The sequence below is a fragment of the Peromyscus leucopus genome, chromosome 5 (assembly GCF_004664715.2).
Source record: "Peromyscus leucopus breed LL Stock chromosome 5, UCI_PerLeu_2.1, whole genome shotgun sequence".
Taxonomy (NCBI): domain Eukaryota; kingdom Metazoa; phylum Chordata; class Mammalia; order Rodentia; family Cricetidae; genus Peromyscus; species Peromyscus leucopus.
The window spans coordinates 96,519,119-96,540,558 of record NC_051067.1 but is presented as its reverse complement, the minus strand read 5'-3'; the positions used below and the strand labels follow the sequence as shown (position 1 = coordinate 96,540,558).

Genomic DNA, 21,440 nt, shown 5'->3' with positions numbered 1-21,440 from the left:
GGCTGCTCCTTCCCCTCTTTGGACATTGTGATGTCTGTGTACAATATTTGGGATGGCAGCAGTTATCCTGGCATGGTGATTTCACCAAAGCAAACACTAGGGGACGTCAAGAATTAGAAGAAATGTGGGTCCTTGTATCCTGAGTCAATCAACTCTGAAGTTGCCTTATAGGTCAGGATGCTTTCAAGTAGAAGTTTCATTTTGTTTTTAAAAAACATTTGAATTAAAATAATTACTTAGTCTATGCGTGACTATGCATAAGAGAATGTGAATGTGCTCAGAGGCCACTGCGTTCTGAAACTGGAGTAACAGGCAGTTTGGGAGCTGTCTGGTTGTGGGTCCTGGGAAGTAAACTTGGGTTCCCCATGAGGGTGGTAACACTCTCTGGCAAAGCCATTTGTCCAGCCATAGTTTTTTGAACATTCAGATTGGATAGATGTCTTAGTTATTTTCTCATTCCTGTTGCTGTGAAATATGCTGTGACAAAGGTGACTTAAGGAGGGAAGGGTTTATTTTGGCTTACAGTCCATTTTAGCAGGAAGGAAGGCATAGCTACAGGAGAATGAGGCACTTGATCACATGGCATCTGCAGTGAAGAAGAAACAAGTGATAAGCACTGGTCCTTAACTTGCTTTCATCTTTTTATTCAGCCCATGTACCCAGTTGGAGTGATACTCTTCACATTTAGGATTGGTCTTACCTTAATACAATCTAGAAACTCCCTCATAGATATGTATGGAGGCTTTTCTGATAGGTGAGTCTAGATCTTGTCAAGTTGACAATCAATATTAACCATCACAGTGGATCAGTGTTTTCTGTTCTATGCATCTCAACATGTGTCTTGGGAGACATTTGCACAGGCTTTTCCATTACTTCAGTAATGGACCTGCCATGTTCAATTTCTTGATTTTTTTTAAAACTCACCTGTGTATACACTGTTTCTTTTTGGTAGTTTCTTGTGGTAGATCATCTAGCTAATACTCAAGAATCACCAGTACATTGTAAAACATCCATCACCAAGTTCCTAACTGGAGAAGTGGGGGAATTAAACCCTAGAAATAAAGCAACAAGCAGTTAAAAATGTACAATACAATCAAATAACTCCAAATGGAGAGTTTCATTAATAGTGTTTACAAGATTTTCCTAGCACCAGCCCAATACACACAACTTAAGAATATGTCAATCTCATAGAGCTATGGAAATGGCTCAGAGAGTCAAGTACTTGCTGCACAAGCATGAGGACCTGAGTTTCAGATCCTCAGAACCCTTGTAACATTGAACATAGTAGCATACATCTGTAATCTCACCTCACCTATGGTAAAATGTAAGGTGGAGACAGAAGAATCTCTAGAAGCTCACGTGACAGGTAGTCTGGTATAAGCATCCTTAAACAAAAGAGAACCAAGACCTGAGGTTGTTTTCTGACCTTCACATTCAAGACTGAATGTCAGTCTTCAGATTGCCCGCCAACTATTTCAAGCAAAAAATGCCTTCTAAAAGGCTAGAACTCATATTCACCTTGCAAAACAAAACAATGAATCAGTGGTATCAGAGGACAAATGTTTGGGCAGAGAAGAGAAATTCTTTAGTAAAACTTACCAAGATGGACATTATTCTCTGCCAGTAGCACAAAGTACCAGTGGGATGTAAATTCCACTGGAAGAAATCTCCTTCAATTGTTTAATTGCTTAATACGAGCACTGTGTGTTCATTATATCTGAGGAGGAAGGCTTGACCTATACATCACTTCACCTCTCGGATAGAAAATTCAATACTTCACTGAGGGAGCAATTCAGATCTGTTGCCTTTTTTCAGAAGTTTAGCAACACTCATGGGCCCTTGTTATCTCCAATTTTTCTCCTGCCAGTTGCTCTTCAACCCACTTGAGTAAATCTTCTTGATGCCATTGCTTCCTGGAAAACAGATCTTGCTAATGTCAATAATGACCTCCATCTTGCTGGATGCATTCTTATTTTACAGGACCTCTCAACAGTAGAAGCATTGTCTAATTTACCTTCTTAAATATTCTTGGTGCCCTGTCTGATTCCTTGCATATAATAAGTACTTAAAAACATTTCTGAATGAATGAATGAATATGTAGTCTATATCACATGGTTTCTTCAGGATAGCATCAAATGTAGAATTAAAAGGCCTGAATATATAATATTAAAACATAATTTGGTGGAATTTTGCACAGTAAGACTAAGGTATATGGTTGTTGCATTTTTTAAAGAGCAAATCAACAACAAAAATGCTTTTGCTTTAAACACCAATGATGATGATGATGCCAAACCTACTTAAGAGTCACCTCTTTTAAAACAGTCTTCTCAACACATTTCCTTGCCCAATATCAAGTGCACAATGCAACATTTTCATTAAATCTTTCCATAGACCTCACCTTTTCTTGATTTCTTTACCATCCTTCATCACTCCCTTCATGCTCTGAAAGAGTGGTTAAGACCTGACTATTTGACAAGAGAGAGTGAGGAAAATAAAATCTGTTTTTCAATCTTACTTATCTATTACATCAATTGCCAGCTAATTATTGCATTATAGCAAGTAGCCAAAAGTGATGAGTATTCTTTGTAGAAATGACTCTAACTGAGAGCTGGGCCAAGAAGAGCCAGCTGGAAGATCCTGCTGCTCAAACTAAAGGGAAGCCACAAAGTCCATGTAGCTTCCAAATTTATTACTTAGGCAGCAAATCATATTTCTGTTTCTTTGGTTTTCCCCCGGCCCCCCTGCCTTGGTAAATTTCTTAAGATCTCAGTTAGAAACAGAGGCAGTAAATCACACCAATTCTTGTCATTGATAATCTTTTGAGAAAAATCAATGTTAGCTTATTTAGGACATTTTATGTTTGGTTGTTTTATCTTTTACTGTATGGGTGCATCATTCTAGTATCCAGTGCCCATACATAACTGGGAAATCTGTTTATCCAGAGCATCCAAAGAGAGGGGCTTCTGAATGAATGTCAGTCAATGTCATAACTTGTAAAGAGAATGCATTAGTTTTTTGTTTTGTTTTGTTTTGTTTTGCTGTGTATAAATAGCTAACAAAAAGCAACTTAAGAGGAAAATTTGGACTTACAGTTCAAGGAGGTACAGGCCACCCTGGTCCAGGGGGATGAACTGGCTGATCACATGGCATCAGTGCTTAGGAAGTAGAAAAAGTAAACAGGAAGTTCACAAAGCTATAAAACCTTAAAGCCCACCTCCAGTTATCCACTTTCTCCAGTGAGGATTTATTTCCTGAATGCTCCACAACCTTCCCAAACAACACCACCAGCTCAGGACCAACAGTTCAAACATATGAGCTTAGATGTCTTAGGGTTTCTACTGCTTTAATAAAACACCATGACCAAAAGCAACATAAGGAGGAAAGGGTTTATTTCATATTGCAGTTGAAAGATCAAGGAAGACAGAGCAAGAACTTAAGGTAGGAATCTAGAAGCAGAGGCCATGGAATAACTCTGGATGTTCCTCATGGCTTGCTAAGGCCTGCTTCTTATACACCCCAGGACAACCTACCTAAGAATGAAATCACTCATGGTAATCTGGAAACTTCCATAGGCCAGTCTGATGGGGGCATTTTCTCAATTGAAGTTCTCTCTTGCCAAATGACTCTAATTTGTGCCAAGTTGACATAAAACTAGCCAGCACAGGGGACATTTCACATCCACAAAGGAGGGATTGAATTGGGGGTGAGGATCTTCAAAATGGATCAAAATCATCAACTGGGAAAGAGGCTATGGGGTTGGAAGCTAGAGGAACTGGGACCAGGTTGAAATGCAATATACTGAATGAACTCAAGAAGAGGGCCTGGCTATCTGTAAGTGGGTATTTAGAGTTCAAACTGATAAAACAGAAGGGAAGACTAGCATGGCTGCCTGCCAACGACTTTTTACATCTAGACATGTTTCCTTACATGTTGGGATATTGGCAAGATACTTTTCTGTGCCCAGCTCAGCCTTGCCAAGTGTCACTCCCCTATGAAGTCAACAGAGGTAAACAATCCAATGCCTGCTCCCTCATCACCAGCTATGTATCCTGGTTGCCTTTGGAATAACATTTTTTTTTTTTTCTGAAACCCATATGTGGCATCTTGCTTTAATTTTTTAGGGGCTATTTTCCTTTTAAGGCAAAACATACTCTCAATTTTTTTTTTTTTAACAATTCTCTAATTTCCTATATTTCGGAAAGCAAACACTATGATAGCCACATGGTGGCTAAATGTGGACAAAGTAGCACACCTCAAAATCAGGCATGGAATCCATGAGTAAACTTTTTGGTGATAGTGTGTTTATGATGACATTTCTAAGCAACTGTCTTAAGTTTTCTTTAAAACTGAGGCCTTGGGAGGAAGTGAATCTTCACACTAAATATAGTTATACAGTCCTATGCACTGACATTCCCAAAGAAAGGAGGAAACCCAGGAGCCCCATGGTTATGGATAAGGAATTTAGGAGAAGAGTAAGAATGCTGCAGTGAGGAACTGGTTACTTAGCAAGAACAGGGAAAGTAGGAATGGACATGAAGGTTAAAATAATCCCTTCTTATACTGAGTTATGAGAAGGGAGCATTCAGATGCTCCACTATGATAGCCACACGATTCAGATTCCCTAGCAAATGGGTTAAAGTCAACTCCAGGAACTTTTTCATTAGGATTTCTATTTATATATTCTTTGAAAATATCTCACATGTATAAAATACATTTTGATCATATCCACCTGCTTAACTTATCAGGTTCTCCCAGTCATCTCCTGTATCTCCTTCCAAATTCTGTGTCTTTTTTTTTTCTGAAGCACTTAGTCCAAGTAGAACTGCCTGTACGTGCATGGGTATAGGTCTATCCACCTGAGCATGGGCAACATCCATGAATAAGACTGAATCTCCCTCCCTCACAGCCACTAATGGTCAATAATTCTCAGCTATTGGCCTAATGGGACCTCAAAAGTCCACCCTCTATTCCTGCTAGAACACTGACTGGCTTATGCAGGAAGCCCCAGCTGCTGTGGGCTCGAGTGCAACAGCATCGTCCTGTCCATAAGTCAGCATTGTACAACACTCTTCCTCGACCTCTGGCTTTTATAACCTTTCTACTCCCTCTTTTCTGATATCCCCTGCATTTTCAAGAACTTCACAGAGTAACACGTACATATCCAAACAGAATATTGCTTTGAAAAAGGACCGTGAGCATGTTGTCACCCTTGGAACAAGGTGGGCCTCAAGTACAAGGATTTTAGTCTTCCAAGTTTAGAGATTGTGTTAGATTAATTATAAGAATCCTCATGAAGTGTTTATGAATAGGCCCATGAGTGAATGGCAAAGAAAATGACACAGATTAGATATGTCTAATCATAGAATGAGAATAAGACTAGGAAGAATATTTGAATAAAACCCAGTTATAAGGGACAAAAAAATGGATCTAGTACCTCTATACCAAGAAAACTTACTGGAGACTAAAGCTCAAGAATATGACTGCCCAGCTACCCAACCTGAATAACAGGTGCAACAGAAGGGCTTGACGCACTTGGGCATAAATTTCCAGAATGTTTCAGAAAGCTAAGCTATAGGTGATACCTTTTGTGTGTTGCTCAGTTGCATGAAAATATTTGCAAAGAGCTGTAATTGAGAACAGGCCTCAAATATTTTGGAAGCATGCAAGATACCAGTTTATTTCAAGAGAATACTGGCAGTGAGAATCCTCAAGGAGTGCCTGAAGGAAAATGGCAGAATTCAATAGGCTATGGGCTTTCCTGTGGAAAACTACCAAAGGCTCTGACTCATGTTGAACTCTATTATGGTTTTCTTTTATATTTTTTTTACACAGTGGCTCAATTAGCACCTGAGAGTTCTCACTTTCTCAATAGGCCACCTATCAAGTAATGTCTCAGGTTATAGCCCTACTGTGAGTACAGATTGTCATAGGCCAAGTCTCATGTTACTACTACCCACGATGCTCTTAATTCAGAAAATGGCTACTCAGCCCTTCTCCTCTCTCCAGCCACTTTGTGTCTGTCTTTATTTGTATTACTTTAGCCACCATTTCTATCTAGTGCCTTTTCTTGTATCAGGCATTTACAGGAATGGGCAGTGTCCCTTTTGGTACCTAATCTGTTTTGGCTGTTGGCTCAATTGCTAGAGGAGGCTCAGTTGCTTAAAATGATACTGGTCCCAGTAGAGCCAGTGTGGTATTGTAGACTGGGCTCATGGTCACTGCACCTTATTCCTATAAATATGTATCCCCTTTTCCAGAGTTGAGTTCTATGCCACGAAAGAAAGAGGCTTGGTCCAAGGGCCTTCAATTCAATTTTTAATTGGATAAACCATTTTCATTGTTACTTAAGTGGAACCGATAATGGAGTCCACTCAGTGCAATGCTACAAATTGCTGTTCTATTGCCGTATACTGAGTTTATGCCTCTTTCTATCATGAAGACTAAAATCTTTCAGGGACTATTTATTCATATTATTTCTACTACACTCTTAGTTTAAGCCCTCTGAGCTTCTAGTTACTTCCAACACAAAAGAACACTTGAACAGCAAGACACAAAGATGTTAAGCCTGTCCTACAAAGACCTAAACTTGTTCAAAAACCAACCTTAGCATTTTGGTCCAAATCCCATGTGGATTCTTTTCCTTCCTTCCTTCCTTCCTTCCTTCCTTCCTTCCTTCCTTCCTTCCTTCCTTCCTTCTTTCTTTCCTTTCTTTTTTTCTTTCTTTCTTTTCTTTTTTCTTTCTCTTTCTTTCTTTCTTTCTTTCTTTCTTTTTTCTTTCTTTCTTTTTAAATTAAGTTTTATAAAGGGTAAGACACTTCAACAAGCTGGGTATGAAAATGAACTGGTGCCCCAGAATCTCTCAAAAACCTGCAATTGTTTTGTGTTCATATAGGGGCAGACAATTGTAGGCTTTGCTTAATAATGTTGTCAGGTATCATATGGCTCTTTCCAAACCATAACACACCCAAATATTTTACAGCTGCTATTCCTGGTCCTTATAATGTGTGCAAACTGATTTTAAACATCACTCTTTTGGTTGCTCTTGTATAACTTTCAAATGCTTTTCAGTGTCCATGAGACACTTAGAGGTTAGCATTATATCATCTGTAATGAAAGCTTTTCACAGAAGGTGCGCAGGATAACATAACAAGGTCCTGAGCTACTCTCCCATGACAAATAGTAGGATGGTAAAGGTAACCTTGAGAGGGTACTCTGCAAGTGAACTGTTGTCCATTCCAGATGAATTGGTCTCAGAGTTCAGTAACTAAGTAATAAATAAATAAATGAATTAAAAAATAAGTAAGAAAGAAGGAAAGAAAGAAAAGAAAGGAAGGAAGAAGGATGGAAGGAAGAAGGAAGGAAAAGGAAGGAAGGAAGGAAGGAAGGAAGGAAGGAAGGAAGGAAGGAAGGAAGAAGGAAGGATGGAAAGATCTCTTAAGATTTCTTATTTGTCTTTGTTGTTTCCTAAGAAGAGTGATGCTGAATGGTAGTGTGAATGGGAGACACTGCTTTAGCACTTTACAATCCACTATCATTCTCCATAAACTCTTTTGCTTTCTCACAAGGGTTGCTGCTACAAGGATGCTATATACCTCCACTGAGGTCCTGGGCGGGGCTAGCTTGTACTGCTTTGCCCTGCTTGGCCTAAGGACAAGCAAGAATGGCACTGCAGTATTTCAGACATGTTCTCTTTTGCTGTAGGCAGGTGCCCCAGTGTCAGGGACCAAACATGAACCAGGGAAAAGTACTAGCTAGGCCAGAGAACAAGCCACAGGCCCTAAACCAAATGCCCTCAAGATAAAGAACATTCCACAGTCAGGTAGCATAGCAACAGAACAATGGGCCCTCACCAGTGACCTTATCACCTAGTACAACATCCTGCAGCCTCACAACTTGCATGTCCTCCTTCACCTGCACGCCCCCCCTCAACTGCACATCCTGCACGTTCTGCACTCCTTTCCTTCTACCTGCCCCCTCCCCCTCCCATGCTATATAAGCCTTGCTGAGGAAAATAAAATTTGCAGCTTGATCAGAACCCTGTCTTGCTGTCTTCCTTCATGTCTCCTGTCCCTTTCATTCTCTCCTGCAGGTGGGTCGCCCCCATTGAGACCCCGCTGGCCGGGGTAAATGGCGCCCAACATGAGGCTCGACCTTCGCCTCCTTGGGAGCTGAAGGTCTTTCTCCAGGAAAGTCCAGATGTCTGGTGGAGATATTTTTGCTGATCGTCCATTGAGACCACTCAACTCGACACCCTTTCTTGAAGATCCGGAGGAGAGCGAGAAGGACGAGGTTAGTCTAAACTTCAGACTTAACCATGGGACAGGGAAGTTCTTCCCATGGTCTTTTCTTTAAGGGCATTAAAGAGGCCCCCAAGACATGAGGGATAAGGGTTCATAAAAAAGACCTCAACAAATTCTTTAGTTACTTAGAGGACTGTTGTCCCTGGTTTCCCCAAGAAGGAACGATTGATGAAAAACACTGGAAAAGGGTGGGTTACTGGCTTACTGACTACTACCACGTCTTTGGCCCAAAGTCCCTGTTGTAACCTTTTCCTATTGGAACCTTGTTAATGATAGTCTCAGGATCCAAAGGACCTCCTCTCCCCTGACATTGAGTCAGTTATTTCTCAGGGACAAAAAGTCATGAAAGAACAGTCTTGTCTCCCCTCTTGCGCTAATTCACATCCTCCCCACTTCTCCCCCACCCCCTTCATGAGCGCCCTCTATACAGGAGATTAAAAATATGGAAGAAGGAGCCCAATCACCCCCACCTCAGTCTACCTAGCCCTCCCTCCAGGGTCTTGACCTGGCCCCCCTTAACCCTGGTGATGAGGCCGGTCAAAAAAAAAAGAGGCTGCCAAATATCATAATTCTGATTGGCCACCTCATGTGTCCTTGGCCCCCTTAACCCCCCTCTCATAAAAGCCACTCCCAACAAAGACACCATGCAATCTTACTCAGGCCCCTCCTTAGGACGCCCCTCCCATTGCTCCCTTGTGTGCCCCAGTTGTTGAGACCCCTGTGGGTTCACCGCTGGTGCTCCCAATGCTGACCCCCGATGATCCAGAAATCCCCCCTAATCTCGTAACAGAATTTCAGTGCCTAGAGGGCATACTTCGGGCCCGCAGACAAGACCTGGCCCTTCTTCTTCTTCTTTTTTTTTTTTTCTTCTCATTTTATGATTTTTTTAAAAAAATTTTATTTTACAATACAATTCAGTTCTACATATCAGCCATGGATTCCCTTGTTCTCCCCCCTCCCCCCCCTCCCCTTCCTCCCAGCCCACCCCCCATTCCCACCTTCTCCAGGGCAAAGCCTCCCCTGAGGACTGAGATCAACCTGGTAGACTCAGTCCAGGTAGGTCCAGTCCCCTCTTCCCAGGCCAGGCTAGTGACCCTGCATAAGCCCCAGGTTTCAAACAGCCAACTCATACAATGAGCACAGGACCCGGTCCCACTGCCTGGATGCCTCCCAAACAGATCAGGCCAATCAGCTGTCTCACCCATTCAGAGGGCCTGATCCTGTTGGGGGCCCCTCAGCCATTGGTTCACAGTTCATGTGTTTCCATTCGTTTAGCTATTTGTCCCTGTGCTTTATCCAGCCTTGATTTCAACAATTCTCACTCATATAAACCCTCCTCTTTCTCGCTAATTAGACTCCTGGAGCTCCACCCGGGGCCTAGCCATGGACCTCTGCATCCAGATCCCTCAGTCATTGGATGGGGTTTCTAGCACGACAATTAGGGTGTTTGGCCATCCCATAACCAGAGTAGGTCAGTTCGGGTTGTCTCTTGACCATTGCCAGCAGTCTATTGTTGGGGTGTCTATGTGGATTTCTGTGAGCCTCTCTAGCACTTTGCTTCTTCCTATTCTCATGTGAAGACCTGGCCCTTCTAAAGGAACTACACTCGCTTGATCAGGAGCTCTCTGATCTTGCCTTGGGGGCCCCAAAAAACTCAGCCTTCCCCACATTTCCCTCACTCAAAAAACTCCCTCACAGCCAGTTTTGGCTTTTCCCATTACCCGAAGCCAGGCAAGTGGATCTGATCTGCCAAGTCTGCCCTAGATGGAGGAATTGCCTCCCCTTGAAGAAGAGGAGGGAGAGACACCCCCCCACACACGAGGAGGAGCCCTGGTTACGGGCTCCGGGGCCGATGAGGGCCTCCCACCCGGTCAGTCTTACCAAAAACTTAGCTTTCGCTTTGTTGAGCACCTTAAATCAGCCTGTGCTCAGTATGGCCCCACTGCTCCCTTTACCCTTGCGTTGCTAGAAAACCAGAGCGAGGCCTGGCTTACGCCGAATGATTGGTATTTTTTGGCCAGTGCTGCCCTGTCTGGGGGCAATTTTGTTGCATGGAAAACTGACTTTTCAGAAAACTGCCGCGAGACGGCCCAGTGCAACACTGATGACCCTTCCTCAAAGCATTGGACCATTAATAAACTACTTGGCAAAACTCCTTATGACAAAAACGAGGTCCAGGCCACCTTTCCACCCGGCTTATTGGCCCAGATTCAGGTCGCTGGCCTTCAAGCCTGGAAACGACTTCCCCAAAAAGGCGAGGCTACCACCTCATTGACCAAGGTGCATCAGGAGCCAGGGGAGCCCTATAGTGTCTCAATGACTCTCAATGACGCTGTTGAGCACCTCCTGGGCTCAGGAGAAAGCGAAAGCACATTTGTTAAGCACCTTGCCTTTGAAAATGCAAACCCAGCCTGTCAGGAGGTTCTTCGCCCCCACAGAGATAGGGCCCCCCTTTCTGAGTACGTCTGCCTTTGTGCTGGAGTTGGCTCTGCTTACACGATAGGTTTGGCTATTGGTGCAGCCCTAAAGTCGGTGGGTGCCCAAGATTTGAGATCCCAACAAAGTCGCCTTTGCTTCTCCTGTAAACAACCAGGACATTTTGTGTGGGAATGCCCCAAGAGGATTCCTGCCCTCTTGGGGCGCACGGCCGAGATGCCCCAGCCTGGGGTCACCACTCAGCCACTACCAACCAACCCAAGTCCTAGATGTGGCCATGGCCTTCATTGGGCGAGAGAATGCAAATCTAAAACTGACGCTCATGGTCACCTGCTCCCTCCCACCCATCGGGGCCCCTGGCCCCTCCACTCCCCATGGGGCCTCACAGGCCGCTCCCCAACTGTCTGCTCCCTCCAATGGGCAACCTCAGGTAGCACAGGCTTGGACATCTGTGCCACCACCGACACAATACTAGACCTGTCCCAGGGCCCACAAGTCATCCCTACTGGGATTTGGGGCTCCCTACCCCCAGACACCCATGCCCTTATCCTTGGCCGTGCCTTAAGAAGTGTCCAGATCTATCCCAGAATTATTGATAATGACTATACAGGAGAAATTAAGATTTTGGCCTCAGCACTCCATGGTCTTGTTGCTGTCCCCCGCGGCACCCGCCTTGCCCAGCTGGTTACCCTCCCCACGCTTTCCTCTGATAACCCTGTTCAGTCCGCCCAGCCCCAAGGAGCTTCTCAGATTGGCTCATCGGAGGCTTATTGGATTCTGCCTATTTCCCACTCTCGATCCACACTTACCCTTAAACTAGACGGCAAAAAATTCCAGGGGATTCTAGATACTGGCGCTGATGTCACTGTGATCTCCCAAGACCACTGGCCCTCCTCCTGGCCCCTCACCCCCTCCTTCACCAACCTCAAGGGCATAGGTCAATCCAACAACACCCTCCAATCCTCTAAAGTTCTAACTTGGTCAGATGAAGAGGGTAACCAGGGTACTGTCACCCCCGTTGTGGTCCCTGGGTTCCCTGACAACCTTTGGGGCTGAGATATTCTCTCCCAAATGAAAGTCATCCTCTGTAGCCCAAATGAGGTAGTTACCCAACAAATGTTACACATGGCCTTCATCACAGGAAAGGGTCTTAGTAAACTTCAACAGGGCCGAACCCAATCCGTTGCTCCCGCTAATAAGACAGACAGGCTCAGTCTTGGCTTTGAGGGTTTTTAATTGAGGCCACTGCTCCCCCTGTATACCATGCAGACAAAATCACTTGGCTTACCCATGAACCTGTGTGGGTAGACCAGTGGCCTCTGCCACAAGAGAAACTACAGGCAGAAGAGATGTTGGTACAGGGACAGCTCGCCGCCAGTCATATTGAACCATCCATTCCCCCCTGGAATACGCCCATCTTTGTCATAAAGAAAAAATCTGGGAAATGGACACTCCTCCAAGACCTGCAAGCCATTAATAGGTTATACAGCCTATGGGCGCTCTCCAACCAGGCATGCCCTCACCCATCGCCATCCCTGAGGCCTATCACAAAATGGTTATCGATTTAAAAGATTGCTTCTTTACCATTCCCCTACACCCCGATGATCGAGCTTATGTTGCCTTTAGCCTCCCTCAGGTTAATTTCCAGGGCCCCATGCTCTGCTTTCATTGGCGTGTCTTACCCCAGGGAATGGCAAATAGCCCGACTCTCTGCCAAAAGTTCGTGTCTCAGGCGGTCGATCCCATACACCAAAAATGGCCCTCTTCTTATATCTTACATTACATGGATGACCTTCTTTTGGCCGCCCCTAGCTCCTCAATCCTAGAAGCAACCTTCCAAGATCTGTCACAGGCCCTTTGTGCTGCTGGCCTACAGCTCACCCCTGATAAGATGCAGCGCCCCGTGCCCTTAGTTATCTGGGTCTTGAATTGCATTCCAATCGAGTCTTGGTCCAGTGCATCCAGCTGTGCACAGATAACCTTACCACCCTTAATGATTTTCAAAAACTTCTCGGGGACATTCAGTGGCTTTGACCATACTTAAAACTCCCTACCGCTGATCTTCTACCCCTCTATGACATTCTTCGGGGCCCCAGTGAACCCCACCCCCACCCCCGGCAATTGACCCCGGCTGCCCATAAGGCCCTGTCACTAATCGCCAGAGCCATTTCCTCCCAAACCTCTTTTCAGATTGATTATTCCCTCCCGCTGGTTTTTGTTGTCTTATCTACTCCCCGTGTGCCCACCGGGGTACTTTGGCAGAGTTCCCCTTCCACATTAAAGGCCCAGCATAAACTTAAGAGTCATTCCCTCTTATGGATTCATATGCCTGCCAGTCATACGAAAGTCATTCCCACCTATCCCCAACTTGTTTCTTCCCTAATCATGTGTGGTCACCAGACCTTGTGTCAGATCTTCAGTAAGGACCCCTATTCCATCCTAACCCCCTACACCCGTGAACAAACTCAATTTTGTTTCAGACACTGGATTGTTGGGGTGTTGCCTTCTCAGGGTTCCTAGGCCTTCTTGACAGTCACCTCCCCGATGACCCAGTCCTCCATTTTGCATGTACTCATCCCTTTATCTTCCCAAAAGTCATTTCCCCCAGCCCCTTGCCTGATGCCCCGGCCGTCTTTACCGATGGGTCAGCCAATGGCACTGCAGCTTATGCTTTTCAAGGTCACTCATTCCCCTTTCCTTCGCCCTTTCATTCAGCTCAGCTGGTTAAACTCTTTGCTGTTCTGCAGGTTTTTCAAGATTTCCATGATTCCCCCCTTAACATTTACACTCATAGTGCGTACATCGCTCATTCAATTCCCCTTCTTGATACAGCCCCCTTCATTAATCCCCTCCAATGCCACTCCCTTTTTCACTCAAATTCAACAAAAACTTAGAGAAGCTCCCATCCTGTTTTCATTGGCCACATTTGTGCTTATGGGGAGCTTCCTGGCCCCCTCACAGAGGAAATGCTTGCCAGATTTTTCCAGTCCTACAAGAGCCCATCCTGCTGGCTTCTTGCGCCCACCACCTCCACCATCTTAATGCCAAAATCCTTCGGTTAAAGTTCAAAATCACAAAACAACAAGCTAGAGAGATAGTTAAACAATGCTCTTCTTGTGTAGTCTCCCATCCCATCCCCCATGTTGGAGTTAACCCCCATAGACTCCTGCCTAATATGATTTGGCAAATGGATGTCACACATGTTCCTGACTTCGGCAGACAAAAATATCTTCTTGTTTCTGTTGACCCGTTCAGCGGATTTATTTTTGCCTCCCCTCATACTGGTGAGGCCGTCAAGGACGTTATCGCTCACCTCCTGGTCTGCTTCTCTACCTTGGGTATCCCAAAACACATAAAAACAGACAATGGCCCAGCATACACCAGTGGAGGACTTAAACGGTTCCTCCAACAATATGAAATCTCTCACACTACTGGTGTCCCTTACAACCCTCAAGGTCAGGGCATTGTAGAACGGGCCCACCAGACCTTAAAAACATGGCTCTCTCGATTAAAGACGTCCGAGCTTTCCTTTGTCTCCCCCTGAGACCGCCTGAGCCATGCCCTCTTTGTTCTTAACTTTCTCACCTTGGATGGTGAAGGTCGTTCAGCAGCTGACCACCATTGGTACCCCTCAGCAGATGCCTTCTGTCCTTTGGTCATGTGACCTAAGGCGAGACCCCCTTACAGGCGTTTGGAATGGTCCAGATCCTGTACTTCTCTGGGGCCATGGCTCTGCTTGCATCCTTGACCAGGCACATGATGCCCCATGCTGGTTCCCTGAGTGCCTGGTCTGATCTGTAAATTTACCTAACATACCCAGGGGATTGACTGCCCGCCCCCCTGAGGACCCTCCTTCTTCTCTTCCAGATGCTAAAGCTACCATCAAAGACCGAGACCCCAAAGAGATGGAGACCACCCACGAAGCTGCCCATAGTGAGTCAGCTGGCTGTCTGGGGTCTCATACTCCTCCTTCTGAGCCACTGCCTCTCTAGCCTACCCCAAAATACCAATCTCCACCAGCCCTTAAATCATACCTAGCATGTGCTGATGGGGTGACAAGATATCATCTGGCAAACTTCCCTAGTCAACCATGCCCCTGGTGGCCTGACCTTTATCCCAACCTTTGTAAAATGGCCGCCTTAACATCCCCCGATTGGCATGTTAATGATCAACCCCCTACTGGAAGGGCTCCTGAGCTTTTTGATTCTTATCAAGACCCCAGGCCTCGACCCCCGGGGTATGCAAATCAGACCCAGAGAAAAAAACTTGCCACCCTCAGTTTTTATGTCTGCCCTGGTCATCATCTGCCTCACAATCTTCTCTACAAATGTGGGGGAGCGGGAGATCTCTTTTATAAGTCCTGGGGATGTGAAACTATAGACAATGCCTATTGGCACCCCTCTTCTTCTTGGGATTTTATTACTGTTAGCAGTAATTATTACAAAGGCTCTGGCCTGTGCCTCAAGTAGTGTCCTCCCTCAGGCCTCAGGGAAAGTTGGGTTTTGGGGAGATCATTTGTTTTTAGTAATGTGTATATGTGCACGTGCACATGTGTGCATGCTCGTGTGTGCAGTGCCTGCAGGGGCCAGAAGACGGACTCGGATGCCGGGAGCTGGAATTGCAGATGATTGTGAGCCCCTGATGTGGGTGCTGGTAACCAAATGTGGGTCCTTACAAGAGTTCCAAGTGTCCTAACTACTGGGCTATTCTTCAGCCCTAACCCCACTTTCATTCATTCATTTATTTTATTTTTTATTGCTGTTTGGTTTATCATTTCCATTTATCTATTACAGGACAGCTCTTGGGAGTCCCTTTACCATGTAGTGCTCAAAGCGATTGTTCCTTCTGGTGCCACCCCCTAAAAGTTACCTTCACCGAGGCTGGGAAGGCTCATTCAGCCTGGGAGGCCGGCCTCATTTGGGGCCTTTGCCTATTTCAGGAGGGAAGAGATACAGGTGTCACCTTTATCATCAGGCTTTTAAAGCAGCCTGTCAATTCCCCTAATCCTGTTGCCATTGGTCCCAACTCTCTTCTCGGCAACAATGATTTACATACAACCAATATATCTCAGACATCCATGGGTTTTTCTCCCACATTCCCACCTCCCCCACCAACCACCAAAGATATAATTACCACCCTTATCACAAAAACCTACCAGGTACTTAATACCTCCAAGCCTGATTTGGTTGACTCCTGCGGGCTTTGTTATCATTCTACCCCCACCCCCAATTTATAAAGGAGTGGCTGTTGATTTAGATTTCTCCCTAACCACTGACCCACACGATTGTCGCTGGCAACAGCCACCCACATCTCACTTTACACTCTCCCAAGTTATGGGCTCAGGCCCCTGCCTTGTCACCCAAGGCACTACCATTCCCCCATTTATCAACCCCTTTGTAATATCACAGATAACCTAAATACCTCCCTTAAGTCTAGATATTTTCTCCCTGCCAATGATACTTGGTGGGCCTGTACTGATGGCCTAACACCATGCATTTCTCTTCATTTAAATAATTCCTCTGCCCCCTCACTCTGTATATTGGTTCAACTTATCCCTAGGCTAACCTATTATTCCCCAGATCAATTCTCAGGAAGATGGGAAGAGAAGACTCTGGCAGAGATGCCTGGCCTTGTGCCCCACCACAAAAGGGAACCTGTGACTGCAGTCACTCTGGCTGTCCTCCTGGGGGTTGGGGCTGCAGGGGCCGGTATGTGCATAGCTTTCCTGGTTTTATCTAATCAACATTATTTACAGCTTAGAATTTCCATAGATGAAGATATAGCACAGCTTGAGTGAGGCATTTCCGCCCTTGAAATTCTCCCTTACCTCCCTTTCAGAGGTGGTCCTCCAGAACCGGCGAGGGCTCGACCTCCTCTTTTTACAGCAAGGAGGTCTGTGTGCTGCTCTTAAGGAAGAGTGCTGCTTCTATACTGATCACACAGGAGTAGCAAGGGATAGCATGGCCAAGGTCCGTGAAGGCTTAGAGAAGTGCAAAAAAGAAAGAGATCAAGAGCTAGGCTGGTTTCAAAATTGGTTCTCTGCATCTCCTTGGTTAACCACCCTCCTGCTGTCCCTTCTGGGACCTTTGGTTGGCATCATTCTTGTCTTGACATTCGGCCATTGACTAACTCGATTTGTGTGTGGTCAGCTGGCCGAACTTCAGGCAAAACAAATTCAGGTTCATTACCATCACCTTGATTTTCATGATCATGGTCTCGATGAACCAGATAAAGACTCCATATCAGCACAGGCCCCTCTGCTCAGGGGAGGATGCACCTGTGCCTGGGAGCTGGAGCCCACTGCATAGGGGACTGAGGGTGCAGCTGGGACTGCAGAAGGCAGGGAGACTAAAGTGCTCCACCATCCTGGGTGCCTTGGATGACATGCTCTATTGCACAGCAGTTATGCAGACCCTATACTCTTTCCTCCCGGATTCAAACCCGCCCCCTGTAAAAAACTGCATCGTTCCAGCTTCCTTCGGGACATGTGGGGATGTTTACATGGACCAACGGTTAACAATGGAACTTATCAGGGATAGAGCCTCCCTCATTACAACAAAAACAGTTGGGCCTCCTTTCTTTGTTTTGCTATATGTATAGAAGGGGGAGATGTCAGGGGCCAAACATGAACCAGGGAAAAGTACTAGCTAGGCCAGAGAACAAGCCACAGGCCCTAAACCGGATGCCCTCAAAGATAAAGAACATTCCATAGTCAGGTAGCATAGCAACAGAACAATGACCTTATTACCAGTGACCTTATTACCTAGCACAACAACCTGCAGCTTCACGACCTGCACGTCCCCGCTCAACTGCAAATCCTGCACGTTCTGCACCCCTTTCCTCCTTCCTGGCCCTCCCCCTCCCATGCTATATAAGCCTTGCTGAGGAAAATAAAATTTGCAGCTTGATCAGAACCTTGTCTTGCTGTCTTCCTTCGTGTCTCCCCATCCCTTTTATTCTCTCCCGAAGGTGGGTTGCCCCCGTTGACACCCCACTGGCCGGGGCACCCCAGCCTTATGAGGCCCCAGGACAGCAATGCAGACATCTGCTGCCTTTCCATTAGCCACACCTAGTTGCTGAAAGATCACCTAGAATACTTTCTTGCAGGAGAGAACTGTACACAGCATCACCTGAGTGGAAGGTATCTGCCTATCCCTGGGGCAGACCTAATCTTTTTCAACCTCTTTGCTCTATTCTTTCTACCTTCATTGAACTGTTGTTCAGATTAAAAAACTTACTTTCAGATTCTCAAAAGCATTTAATTTAGCTTCCTGCCCACTATTTTTCCTTAGGACCTCTGTGTAGACACCAACTTTGCCACAGTTGTTACAGTGACCTGGATAAACTGTTTTCCTTTCCCCTCCCCCATCCATTCTTGATTGATTTAGCATTTAAAACAAACAAACAAACAAACAAACAAACAAACCTGACTTACATGCCAGTCTCAATTATCCAAATCTGCCAAAGTTTTTCCTACCTCGTAAAGATTGTTTCCTACTATGCCCTACCTTGGGGTTAAGCAAAGCCATTGAAGTGCTATAACAGTTCTAAGGTCCCTGCTGAATTAATTTTTTCCTTCACTCCCCTGTGAATTCCTAGCAGGCCCAGTCACATGACCATTAAACACTGTGGCATACATGCACAGCTCCCTCAGTAGCATCTGTTCCTCTTCTACTGTCTTCCAATCCCTGATATTTAGAGGGACCTTAAACAGTGATAACCAAGTGTCCCTAATGGTTTATACGAACCAGTTCAGGGACTGATTACTCTCAGAGTATACAGTCTTTGTTGCTAGTTTCCCTGTATTCAGACTGATCTGCCTCCACATCCCAGACTCTTAGGGACTTTTTTTTCATGACTTTTTAAAAGTCTCCATTCAGGCAGTTCAGAGGATAAGTATTCTCTAGTGAAGACCATGCCCCAGAGTGGGCCCCCAAAAGGGCTCCTGTCTGCATACCATATCACAGAGCTCCCCTTCCTCTGTACTGGAAGTTGGGCCTGAGGGATAGTTCCTTTCACTGCCACCTTGCTTTCTCCCCACCTCTTCAGTGTCTGGTTTTTCCTTGGATTCTGAGCTTTTCAGACCCAGAAGAGACTACTTGACACAGCCCCAATTTACATTCTTTACCTTATTCATCAACCCTGGACACAAACTATGGCAATTTGATGCTTCTACCTAGTTCTTTTCCATCCTCCACCCCCCACTGCCACCACCAATTCAGATACTATCTTTTTCTTATTGTAATTTCTCTCTTTTGTGGGTATGTTTTTTCTAGGCAAAGAGCTCAGCCTCCATTGTGTTCTAGAACAGGAGTCATGCAACTATTTCCTGTTTACAATTTTGTTTTAGGGTTTGAAACCTATTTTCTAGTCTATCAACCTTATTTAGAGGGTATCCCTTATACTCATATAGTGGACTCCATTCATGAAGGAGGCATACCTCACCTATCTATACAGAAGAAGATAGTCTCACTAGTGTGATAGAAAAATAGAAACAAAAGATAAATCCTGATTAACAGGTGAAAGAAGCCTGCAGAGTTCTGGAAGCCCTTCCTTTCCATGTATCATATAAGAAACAGCATTATAAAATAAAGTTCTGGTCTGAACTTTCTGCCAGACCAGAAACAGGCCAGGGAAGCTTTCTATCTGAGACCTGCCTTTTGTGTTGCTTACCTATGCACAAGACACCCTAACTTTTAGTGACTCCAGTGGCTCCCCTGTGTGTGTATGTGTGTGTGTGTGTGTGTGTGTGTGTGTGTGTGATGGGTAACGTGCAACTTGGCCTTGGCAGAGGGCACTGAAGTGCAAGTACGTCCTCTGAGCCTGCTCTCCCAGTCTGCTCTTCAGAGTCAGTAGCAGCTAGGTTGAAAACAATGCCTTCGCCATTGAGTACACAGATACACACGTACTTGGTTCTTGGCCTTGAGCTCCAGGCACCCTCTGCCTTAAACCTTGCAGGAAGATGCTGCTGCTTGGTCAGTCATTGCATTAAGATGAGACTCTGGTTACTAAATCAAATTCCTGGTGACTGCTGTGGGCTGAGGGAGGCCTGGCCTACACCTGGGAGCTGGCAGATGAGTGGAGTTGGGTAGGGAAAATTCTTGTCGTGGTTCTTGACTTTTTTTTTTTTTTTTTTTTTTTTTTTTTGGCTTTCTAGTGTTTTCCCCCTCCTGTTTGACTTAACTTGAACTCGTGTCATAGTGAGCTGTGTGTGGATCTGTGCTTTGTGGAAATATGGTAATAATCACCTTGCTCAGTCTGCTTGGTGATAGGTTATGATTTTACCCAGTACTGCTTTTGTTTTGGGAAATGGCACCATTCAGAACTAACTCTGATCTTTCTTCTAGTGCTCTTTCTTGTCCTGGGGTCCTGTTTCAGGACCCTGCTAATCTTAGTTCAAATGCTTTCTCTCAGAGGCCGGATTATAGTTATCCAAGCATGAGGCAGTCCTGATGCTTCCTGGAGATCACTTCCTGCGTGTCTAATGGGGCCCATGCTGGGGATAACCCTTGGAGGTGATTCTATAAATTGAAGTTTTCCTAATTTTCAAAGTTGGATTTACATCATTAATCTGAGACAGAATTTCACAGCTGATTTTGGAATGTAGTTGAATTTAACCAATTGAATCCACAGGGTAGAGGAAGAGGCTCTTGAAAAATCCTGGCAACCTATCAGGATGATTTGTGGAGCTCTCTGAGGACAGAAAATTACCTTTTTTTTTTTTTTTTGTGAATTCAAGTGCCTTCATCTTGTTTACCTATCACTTAAAAAAACAAACAAAAAAACTTTAAGTATAAGCTTAAAGAGTTCTGGAGTTTTGCCTGGGCTATTGAGATTTGGTGCAACTTCTCATGTGTGTTTGCATAGGAAGGTGAGGTGACCACCCACTAAAGAGGAAGGAGCCAACTAACATCATTCGTGGTCTTTACAAAAGAGAACCCAGCTGCATGGCCTTTTGGTGTGTGTGAGTGAAAACTTGATTTTCTGGAAGCATCTATTTATTTCCAAATTAATATGGATAAAAATAAAAGTGCCCATTGGACTACATCGGAAGCTCTTATTTCTGTCCTTGCATAGGCTTGAAGCGTTCCTTAGCAGTGCCTAGAAGCACGGGCTTCCTCCTTGGTACTGGTCATTCACCTTCTTACTTGATGCCGATGAGATTTCTTATCAGTGCAAATGTATTAGAACTTGATGAAATAAAGCTTTGAGTTTGAGAAATAAAGGTATATTTAAAAGTGTAAAAAAAAATAAAGTTTAAGAAATACAAGCACTAGGGGATACTATAAAAAGACTATATACTATGTGGCCAGATGCTCATAGGCCCAAAGATTTTCCTCTTTCTTCCCATTCATGTACTAACCAGGCTACACCCTGCTTAGCTTATAGTGGTATTGCCTCACTAAAACATTTTAAGTAGAGAACTGGATAATAGAATCTGAAGGCCAGAAAAGACCTGAGCTGAAGTTTTGTGTATTTTTTTTACCTGTATATGTACATATGTGGGAACATGTATTTTATTGAGTACAGGTGCCTGTGGAGGCCAAAAGAGTGTATTGGAACTAGAGTTACAGGTGGTTGTGAGCACCCTTCCTATAACATGAGTACTAGGAACTGAACTCAAGTCCCCTGTAAGATCAATATACACTTTTAATGACTGAGCCATATATCTGTTCTGTTTCTTTCCCCTTCTTAATGTGTCTG

The 21,440-nt window shown here is 44.8% G+C and overlaps 1 long non-coding RNA gene across 2 annotated transcripts in view; it reads left to right on the top strand.

The window, feature by feature from the left end:
- The first annotated feature begins 8,093 nt into the window (after positions 1 to 8,093).
- The window catches only part of LOC114710599, a 155,104-nt gene continuing 141,757 nt past the window's right edge, over positions 8,094 to 21,440 (top strand). For both annotated transcript variants that reach the window (XR_005091656.1, XR_005091655.1), the window contains exon 1: positions 8,094 to 8,289. This is a non-coding gene — a long non-coding RNA (uncharacterized LOC114710599). The remainder of the gene's footprint in view (positions 8,290 to 21,440) is intronic.